This window comes from Triticum urartu, chromosome 2A (assembly GCF_056163025.1).
Source record: "Triticum urartu cultivar PI428250 chromosome 2A, HENAU_Tu73, whole genome shotgun sequence".
NCBI lineage: Eukaryota > Viridiplantae > Streptophyta > Magnoliopsida > Poales > Poaceae > Triticum > Triticum urartu.
In genome coordinates this window covers 596,562,874-596,573,860 of record NC_141874.1, presented here as the reverse complement: position 1 = coordinate 596,573,860, position 10,987 = coordinate 596,562,874, and the positions used below count along the sequence as shown (strand labels likewise).

General features: G+C 46.3%; 1 pseudogene; it reads right to left on the bottom strand.

The window, feature by feature from the left end:
• Nucleotides 1-281: 281 nt before the first annotated feature.
• On the bottom strand, nt 282-5,826 carry LOC125537449 (protein FAR-RED IMPAIRED RESPONSE 1-like; annotated as a pseudogene).
• Nucleotides 5,827-10,987: the final 5,161 nt, after the last annotated feature.

The following is a 10,987-nucleotide window of genomic DNA, read 5'->3' as shown; positions in this document are numbered from 1 at the left end:
GTTGCACACTACTAGTAATTGCGTTTGCAACTCAATATCATCACTTTTGTTGATACATTAGGAGCACTGGATATACAATTGTTCAACAACTAAATATTTAACTAGTTGCCAACAAAGGGACAAATAGCAACTTTTTTTACACAGTGCATGAACTAATTCAAGCAGCATAAATTAGATTAAGAGGAATCATAGATGCTGAATGTGTCCACTTGGTCCGACATTGCTAAAAAAACATCGTTCTTTTCCTTTTTTGTTCCAAAGTTACAAATGAGGAAACAGAATCACAGGAGCCTGAGTGGACACACACCAGCAGTGTGCTCTGTAGATTGGCACTGGCTGCATTTGTTTTTCTTCTTTGGGTGTAGCTGCAGCGCCGATTTGTACCGTCGACTCTTTGCCCTACCCTTTGTAGTAGACCTTGGAGGATCCTGGGCACAAAATCATCAGAAGCTTGTGCAAGGGATGCAGCCTCCAACGGGGCAGTAGGACCAGCACGATCACCTGTGTAATAATCATATAAAAAGTTTAGTATTTTTGTTATTGTGCAACCAGCATTGATGTTCTATGCAACCACACAGTACATTTTGTGTAACTAACTAGTTGCTGTGTGCAAGTTAAGTTGAAAAAAACACCTTCAGTAGCACGGCCTGTCATGGTACTAGGATTGTAGTCGCCTATGGGCAGAACATAAAAACAAGTTAGATTTTTAGCTTGATCCTCAAACTAACACAGCGCATGCAACTAGGCAGCATGTTCTATTCAACTGGGCACTATGATATGTGCAACTAAAGTCACTCACCCTAGTTTTTGTTTTGGAGTCGGTGAAGGTACTAACCTGGGTGATGAGCCCCCTGAGTCCTGCCTGTAGGTCCATTGGGAGTAGCACGCAGGGCACTGCTAGTTGGGCCTGGCGGGGAGGGGGTCTTTGAGGGTTGGCATCACCTATAGGCAGAACAGGACAAACAAGTCAGTTGTGTTTATATTTTGATGCTCGAACTAACACAGCGTGCGCAACTAGGTAGCCTGTTCGGTGCAACCGAGCACCATGATGTGTGCAACTGGAGTTACAGACCTAGTTTGATGGGGAGTTGGGGGCAGGTAATTACCTGGACGACGAGCCCCCTGAGTGCTGCCTGTAGGGCCATTGGGAGGAGCACGCGGGGGAGGAGGTGGCGGAGGATGCCGTGTACAACCAGGAGGGGGGGAGGTCCTTGAGGGTTGACATCACCTATATCCAGAACTGGAAAAATAAGTTAGCTGTGTTATCTTGATGCTTGAACTAACACAGTGTGCGCAACTAGGTAGTATGTTCTGTCCAAGTGGCTACCATGGTGTGTGCAATTGGGCACAATGATGTGTGCAACTGAAGTTACACACCTAGTTAGATCAGGAGTTGGGGTAGGTAGTTACCTGGATGATGAGCCCCCTGATTGCTGCCTGGAGGTGGAGGAGGTCCTCGAGGGTTGCCATCATCTGATGGCCCCGTTGCAGCAGTCGGTTTTTTCTTTTTCTTGGACTTGTTCAGGTGGCCGATCTCGGTACGTGCTGCACACATATGCTTGTATACAATAGCTTGTGATGGATCAGAACCACTCGCAAACTTTGCTAGTTTCCGAAAATCGTATATCATGCTCCTCTCCCTTATCTGCTTCTTTGATTGAGGAGGCATTTCATCCGGTTGCTCATAACCAGTCCCTGGCGCACTAGGTACAGCAGTAGGTGTCCACCGTCTTAGCAGGTACCTTTCCGGTATGACATCAATGCCAACATGGGTGAACACCTTGAGGATGTGGCAACAGAGGATGCCGTCCTTGTCCATTTTACAGCACTCACACAAATAGGAACCCTCCTCCACCCTTGCCTGCACCAAGTAGTTTCGAGAACCATATTTCGCAACAAATTCCTGGTTCGGTCTGAGCTCAAACACATCAGCACCAACTTGGAATGCATTATAACGTCCAATCAGCTCAAACTCTTCTCTGAACTTGCGGTAAAGGTCTCTAGTATAGGTTTTGTAAGCTTGCTTCTCTATTGGGAAGTTGGACCACAACTCAATCTCAAGGTGTTCTGTCCTGTAATCATTGCAGCCTTCCTTGGCAAGGATGTGGTTCTGGATTTTTTCATATTGCTTGATGAAGTTCAGCATTGAGTTGTGTGGGTTCACATATCTTTTCAGGACGGCGTTGAACCCCTCACTACGCTATGTAGACTGGAGGAAGGGGAAGAACCTGTGTTTGAAGTAGCACGGCACCCAAGTTGACCTGTATTCGTACAACTTCTCAAAGTGCGTGTGTGTCATAGCCTCATACTTCATCATTAACCCAGCCCAATTCTGCTCAAACTCGTCTATAGTGAAGCTGAAGTCAACACACTTGTTGAAATCATCAGAGAGTCCTGGATTCCGGCACAGCAGCCAACCAACCTTTTCCTGAGCGTTTTTCATGATGTGCCATCGACAAAAGCGGTGCACGGTGGTTGGAAAGATGCTCTGTATTGACTGCCTCATCGCACCATCCTGATCGGTGATGAAGTTGTCAGGAGGTTTGCCATCCATAGCCTCTAGGAATGCTCCAAAGACCCAATCAAAGCTCGATGCCAACTCCTGCCTCACAAACGCGCAACCCAGCATGAAAGATTGGCCATGTCGGTTTATTCCTATGAAGGGAGCGAATGGCATATTGTACAAGTTGGTCATGTAGGTGGTGTCAAATGATATGCAATCGTGGTACGCCTCCGCATAAGCTTTTCGACTAAGCCGTCCACCCAAAATATGTTGACAACTCTGTCCTCTTCATCATATTTCACCTTATAGAAGAAGTCTGGATCAGTTTTTTGTATATCCTTGAAGTGCGCAATTGTCTCAATCAGATCACCCTCCTTTGTGTCATCTCTACGGAAACTTGTACAAAGATTTTTTATTGCCTTTGGTCCGAACGGCACCATCATCTCAGATCCATAGAACTCTGCCATTACATGCATCATTCGTCCTGCATAATACAAAAACAAACAGTATATCATTTTCTTAGTTGCACAAATGCGCACATCCAGCTGCACCGTAATAGGACACGTGTTGGCACAAAAGATAATCACAGGAAATGGACACCTAGCTGCACCTTTTTAAAAACACTTTGTAGTTTTTGCATACAGGACATTGTGTAGTTGCACAGTAAAGACAATCTAGTTGCACAAGAAGCACCAAAAGTGATATATAAAAAGCATGGGAAGTTGGACAGCAGTTGCATAGTTAAGCCATTTCAGTTGCACAGTAGTACCATAACAGTTGCACACTAGACTTCCTAGAGGGAAACTTAATTCTTCAAGGATATAGAAAAACACCACACCTGTAGTCAAGTTGCAGATATACAAGATGCGCAGAAACTCCTTTTCATCAGGTGAGATGCCTTGGTGGGATCTCAAGTATTTGGACAATGAAGGTTTGTTCACGAGCGGATGATTATGGTCACGAACAAAGTGCGTCACCTCCCATCGCCCATCTATCATCTTCACCAACATTTTCGCCTTGCATTCAGTCTGCTTTATTGTCTCGCGTTTGCACTTCTTCTTATTCTTACTAGTACCAGCCTCCTCTTTAGAAAATATTGGAGGTTCTTCTTCCATCTCCTCATCACTATTAACAGATTTTGGATCTGGAATAGGGTCCAGGACAGGAGGAGCCTCAGCTCCTCCATCATCAGCTTTGGGCTTCTTGAACTTGTTGCAGCAAAACTGTTGTTTTATCAATTCATTGGTGCGGGCTGTCCGTCTAGAGGTGTTCATCTTGATAGAGAAACCCATCCGTAGTGCGTAGCTGTTGTAGTGATCCTTAGCAATTTGAAGGCTGTCAAACCTCATGCCAACATAGGGTTCCATAGGTTGAGAACCAGCCTCATCCTCTCCTTCTTCTACTTGCACAGCTCTGTCAATAGCCCCAGCTCCTAGCTCAGTCCTGGTTGGACCAGGAACATTTGCCTCGGTTCCTGTGTCATCAAGAGTATGGCTCTCTGAATGCAAAGACACCACTATAGGGGCACCACGGGCTGATGACTGGCCTGCCACATTGTCATGGCCCGTAGGGTTACCATCACGACTTGCCTGCGTGTGGTAAACAGATCGACCATTTTCTGTCCAATTTCCTTGTTGTATGCTGGGTTGTTGCTGATCCGTATCATGAGGAAGCTCATTGAGATCTGGAGGCAACTCATTGAGATCAAGCATTTTTTTCCTTGTTCTTGGATGCTGCGACACACTCCCTGCACATATATAAAAAGAAGAAATTAATGTCATTAGTTGGTAACCACAGAAAAAGAGTGTTTCAAACAACCTAAAAACTTAGTAAATAGGCAGTTACACACCATTTTGTGATAATCTTAATTCCAAAAACAACATGACCATAGCATAATCTTTATTATAACAGTTATGAAATTTTTTGTTTGCACAAATTTGTTATGTTAGTTGCACAGTTTGCAGTAAATAACTGGCAAAAGCATGACTTCTTTTTGCTACATAGTTTTTCTGACTTTCCACCTTTTTTGTTTTGTTGCAATGATCTGTAGGTTTCCGTTTCACAAGGAGCTCTTTTCAGATTTTTCTGCACATAATTGGATGCTACATCTGAGAAGGAAAATCCAGGTGAAAGAAGAAAGAAGAATTGGAGGACAGATTATAGTTATATGTTTTTCATCGCCATTTATGTTTCTAGTTCTGGTATATTTGAACATATTAATATGGTTTGCAATAGGTGTGGGACCAGAATATATGCGTGGGACAAGATTATATGTGTGAATATGTTAATATGGTTTGTGGCTTCATTAGCCATGGACAAAAGTTCTTGTGTTTTTCCTGTTGCACTACATATTTCTGGTTTTCGCTTGAATAGACGTCTCAATTGCCAGGATGCATCTTTCCACTTGGCCAGCATACATATTCAGTTGGACATTCAATGTTTTTAGTTGGCTAGAATAGATGTCTCAGCTGGCCAGGTTGCATTTATTTCAGTTTTTGGCCAACATGCATGTTCAGTTGGACAGTTAATGCATTCAGTTGGCTAGAATAGATGTCTCAGTTGTCCAGGATACATTTTCTCAGTTTTTGGCCAACATGCATGTTTAGTTGGCCAGAAAACATGTTTTTTATTTGCACATATACTACAGTTTTTCCAAAGTGTTCACTCACAAACATGTATTGCGAAATATACATGTTTACTTGGCCAGGATACATGTTTAGTTGGCCAGGATACATGTTTTTTAGTTGGCCAGAAAACACGTGGGGTACAATGCATGTTTTAGTTTTGGCTAGCATGCATGCCGAGTTGCCAGAATATAGGTTCAGTTGGCTGGGATGTGTGTTCAGTTGCACATTTATGAATTTTTCGTTGCACATATCTATTGGGCAGTCAATTTTTTGTTCATTTTGCAAACAATAACTACAAGTTGGTAGAATGCATGTTTTGTTTTTGGCTACAATGCTTTGTTGAGTTGGCTTTAATCATGTTTTAATTGGCCAGAGAACTTGTTTTTAGTTGGCTTGTTTAACACATCCAGGTGGTAGAAACTTGTCTGGCATGCATCAAGTAGTTTTTGGCATGTTTAACACATCCAGCAGTAACATCAAGTAGGCTGGTGTGATGTGCCAGATTCTTCTCTTTTTTGAAGCAGATTCTCCATGGATCCATGGAGAAGGGGGTTTACATATGCCTATGCAGTAGAAGAAAGGGGGAAGTGAAGAGGTGCAGAGGGGGCTTACCTGCTTGATCTTACTGCCTGGTATGGCTTTGACCACCCTGCCCTTTAGATCTTGAAGCAGCTCCTTGTACTTTGGGGTTCCCATGGTGGCCGTGTAGGAGGAGGAAGAAGGGTTGGGGGCGATTTCTGTTGGATCTGCTTCTGGCGTGGAGAAGAAGAAGAAGGCAGCGTGGGAGGGGCTGAGGCGTGGGGGCGAGTGGGGGCGTGGGTGCGAGCTGGGGACAGCTGGCTACGTGGGGCTCGATCGGTTTGTTTGGTGGCCGGTCGATCGGTCGGTTTGATAGCCCCTTCCTTTTCTGTTTCGTGGGGACAGGGGGTTTCCTTTTTCAGCCGGCCGCTCGGTTGCACTAGTGGGCAGCCAGCCGCCCACTAGACACGCCCGTTATTATATCCCGGTACGGTTTATCATCATAATCCGGAAAAATAAGGGCGAAGTTATCAACGCTCTGGATTGGTGTTGACACCTTTATCATACAAGCAGTTGGTCAACCAACGAGTTCTTGTATCCAGGAACACAACTCATCATGAGCTATGCATAAGTAGATCCCAAAAAGTGGAACAAGTTTTCACGAAGTGTCACAAAACATGCTTGATGGCATGACAGATAAAGGAGTTTTTGCTATCCTATTACAAGAAGCTTCAAAGCGGCTCCAATTGCATAATTGTTTTTTGGCATTGGCATACAATATCTGGTAAACTGGCTGCCGGTTTATGCTTCTTCGTCTGGACGATTTGACGGTTGAGGGTCATTTGGTGCAATCACTTCTTCTTCATCCCTCCCTAGACGTTGGAAATCAACCGTTGACCAATCGATTCCGGTTAAAGCTTGAAACACGGCTTCTTCATGGATAAGGCTGGAGGGGTTAATGTAAGGAGCGTAAGTATGCTTGCGGATTGGAGGCACAAGTTCTTCAACTTCATGGATTTCCGTGTAACGCCCCGAGACCGATGTGCCAGGTGTCGTCCAGTTATTCGCTGTTGTTGCCTTGTCATTGCTTGCGTGTCATGCATTGCATATCATGTCATCATGTGCATTTCATTTGCATACGTGTTCGTCTCATGCATCCGAGCTTTTTCCCCGTTGTCCGTTTTGCATTCCGGCGTTCCGTTCTCCTCCGGTGGTCATTTCTACCTTTCTTTCTTGTGTGGGGATTAAACATTTCCGGATTGGACCGAGACTTGCCAAGCGGCCTTGGTTTACTACCGGTAGACTGCCTGTCAAGTTTCGTACCATTTGGACTTCGTTTGATACTCCAACGGTTAACCGAGGAACCGAAAAGGCCTCATGTGTGTTGCAGCCCAACACCCTTTCAATTTGGCCCAAAACCCACCTAACTCTGCTCCATCATCTAGAGTGTTCGATCACAATCGCGTGGCCGAAAGCCGCACCTCATTTGGACTCTCCTAGCTCCCTCTACCTATAAATATGTGTCTCCCTCCGAAATTTCCGCGCAGATCAAACCCTAGATCCAACTCCCTCCGCGCCGCCGGACGTTTCTTCCCGCGCCGGACATGTCCGCTGCCCCGCCACCTCACTTCGTCCAATCAGGAGAGGCCACGTCATCGCACCGCCGCCCTCGTCCACTCCTCTCGCGCCATCTGTCCGCCGTCGTCATCCCCGCGGCCGCGGCCCGCCGAGCCCTTCGCGGGCCCGCACAGGCCCGACCGCGCCGCCGCTCGCCGCGAGCTCCCCGAGCCTCACGCGCGTCCACGTCCGGCCGCCTCCTTCGCCGTGCGCCACCGCCTCCATCGCCGCGCCTCGCCTCGGTTCCTCTGCCGCGCCGCCCCAGCTCACCACCGACGCCGCCCGCATCGCCTGGATCCGGCCCCTCCTTGCCTCTCCATTTCCGTGCCCCTCGCCTCGCCGGCGAACGGCGCCGCCGCAGCCTCGGCCTCCGCTCCCCGTGCCCGGATCCAGCAGGTCTCCGCCGTCCCTCGCCGGCATCGCCAACCGGCGTCGCCGCCCCTGCCTCCCCGATCCGATCGGGATCGAGGGAGACGAGCACCCCGTTGACCCTTCACGGGCCCCGCCTTCGGCCCAGCTCCAGCCGGCCTCGTTCGGCCTGCCTCCTCATCCTTCGTGGGCCGGCCCAGCGCAGCGCTAAGCCCAGCTCCAACGCGCCCTGCGCGGCCTCCCTCTGCTTCCAAGTGGGCCATGGCCCATGGTGAGACCCCCAGCGCCCATGTCCTGTTTCGGACTGCAGCTCTATTTCGGCCCATATCATGTTTTTTCCGCGCCTGGGATTTTCCAATTTTTTTCCAGAGATTGCCAGTTTTGCAGAATAGTCCCCCTAGTTCATGCATTTAATAACTCACTAACCGTGCATCGGATTAAAATGTTTTATATATGAAACTTGCTCAGAATTTTGTGTAGATTAATAATATCCAACTTTCATCTATGTTTGAAATGTTAAAAATGTTGTTTGATTGAATTTGCTCCTATGCCATGTTAAAATGATTTAATTCATAACTAAATAACCGTAACTCCGATTTTAATAATCTTTATATGTAAATGGGGTAGAATTTTGCCTAGTTTAACATGGCGGCCTTACTTTGCAAGTTAAACAACTCTAAAATAATGTTTAGGGCAGAACAGTACCAAACCTTAAATTACGCATATGAGGATTTTCCGGATTTGTTGTTCGTTGCTTCCGGCCTCATTTAAACTTGCCTAGATAGGTAGTTTTGTTATGCTTCACCTCTTGCCATGTTAATCAGCATTTAATATTGTTGGGTACATAAACGAGAGAGAACTAAATAATTGATGTGGTATTTTGTCAATATGCATCCCAATGCATATTGAGCTCCACTTAATTTGTAGGATTGCTTGTGCACTTTGCCATGCCATGCCTCATTAAACCGGACATGCATCATACTTGTTGTGCATCATGCCATGATCGTGTGATAGTTGTTTACTATGTTGTGTGCTTCTTTCCGGTGTTTCTTCTTCGGGTTGGTTCCGGTAACGTCGCGTTTGTGAGGAACCGTTCGACTACGTCCGTTTGTCTTCTTCATGGACTCGTTCTTCTTCCTTGCAGGATCTCAGGCAAGATGATCATACCCTCGAAATCACTACTATCTTTGCTATGCTAGTTTGCTCGCTCTTGCTATGCCAATGCTACGATGCCTACCTTTTGCTTGTCAGCCTCCCAAATTGCCATGTCAAACCTCTAACCCACCATTATCCTAGCAAACCGTTGTTTGGCTATATTACCGCTTTGCTCAGCCCCTCTTATAGCGTTGTTAGTTGCAGGTGAAGATTGAAGTTTGTTCCTTGTTGGCACATGGAGATGTTATTCCTTGTTGGAATATGCTTACTTGTTGGGATATCACAATATATCTTATTTAATTAATGCATCTATATACTTGGTAAAGGGTGGAAGGCTCGGCCTTATGCCTGGTGTTTTGTTCCACTCTTGCCGCCCTAGTTTCCGTCATATCGGTGTTATGTTCCCGGATTTTGCGTTCCTTACGCGGTTGGGTAATAATGGGAACCCCTTGACAGTTCGCCTTAAGTAAAGCTCTTCCAGCAATGCCCAACATTGGTTTTACCATTCGCCACCTAGCCTTTTCTTTTCTCTTGGGAGTCGCGCTCCTGAGGGTGATCATTATTTTACCCCCCGGGGCCAGTGCTCCTCTGAGTGTTGGTCCAAACTAGAGTCCTGTGCAGCGCCCCCTCGGGGAAACTCGAGGTTTGGTTTTAGTTGTATGGAGCGCTCATCTGAGTGTGCCCTGAGAAAGAGATATGTGCAGCTCCTATCGGGATTTGTCGGCACATTCGGGCGGTGTTGCTGGTTTAGTTTTACCCTGTCGAAATGTCTTGTTGTACCGAGATACCGAGTCTAATCGGAATGTCTCGGGAGGAGGTCTATTCCTTCGTTGACCGTGAGAGCTTGTGATGGGCTAAGTTGGGACACCCTGCAGGGATTTGAAATTTCGAAAGCCGTGCCCGCGGTTATGGGCAGATGGGAATTTGTTAATGTCCGGTTGTAGATAACTTGAACCTTAACTTAATTAAAATGAATCAACTGCGTGCGTAACCGTGATGGTCTCTTCTCGGCGGAGTCCGGGAAGTGAACACGGTGTTGGAGTTATGCTTGACGTAGGTTTCTATAGGATCACTTCTTGATCATACTTTTATCGACCGTGCTTTGCCTTCTCTTCTCGCTCTCATTTGCGTATGTTAGCCACCATATATGCTAGTCGCTTGCTGCAGCTCCACCTCATACCTTTACCTTACCCATAAGCTTAAATAGTCTTGATCGCGAGGGTGCGAGATTGCTGAGTCCCCTTGGCTCACAGATACTTCCAAAACCAGCTTGCAGGTGCCGATGAGACCGTGCAGTTGACGCTACCAAGCTCAGGAGGAGCTCGATGAAGACCATGTCCTTTATGTTGTTTTCGTTCTAGTTGATGAGTAGTGGAGCCCAGTTGGGGTCGATCGGGGACCTTTGTCGCATTTGGGGTTCTTATTTTATTTTGGCTCCGTAGTCGGGCCCTGATTGTATTTGGTTGTTGTAATGCTTTATTCATGTAATTGTGTGAAGTAGTGATTGTAAGCCAACTATGTAATCTCTTTCCCTTATTATATTACATGGGTTGTGTGAAGATTACCTCACTTGCGACATATGCCTTCAATGCGATTATGCCTCTAAGTCGTGCTTCGACACGTGGGAAATATAGTCGCATCGAGGGTGTTACAAGTTGGTATCAGAGCCTTCCCCGACCTTAGGAGCCCCATTGCTTGATCGTTTTTAGCGGCCGAGTTGTGTCTAGAAAAATGTTTTGAGGCTTTTAGGAATTATATATCGGAGAGTTTAGGAATTCTTTTTACTTCTCAGTCTCCTCATCGCTCTGGTAAGGCATCCTGATGTAGAGTTTTGACTCTTCTCTTCTCAAATTTCACTAAAAAAAATTTTAGGATCACGCGGGTATCTTGGAATCGTTCCGATGGTTTTATGATGAGAACATTGTCTTGGTGCCTCCTGTCAAGGGTTTTGTGGAAGTGTCCCGGGGAGTTGAGCTCTGAGGTGTTGTCATCATAATTTTATCGTTGCAATTCTGGAATACATGAGATATGTTCGCCGACATCGAAAATCTCTTTTATGCAGTTCGTTGGTGAGATAACCTCGACGCCACCCAGTACTGGGGCGGGAGTTCGGGAGTATCGCCATAACTTGTATAACGGATGCTTTTCGAAGGTTGAGATAGATGGTTTCCGAAGGTTTCTTGGTTATGTGTTTAAG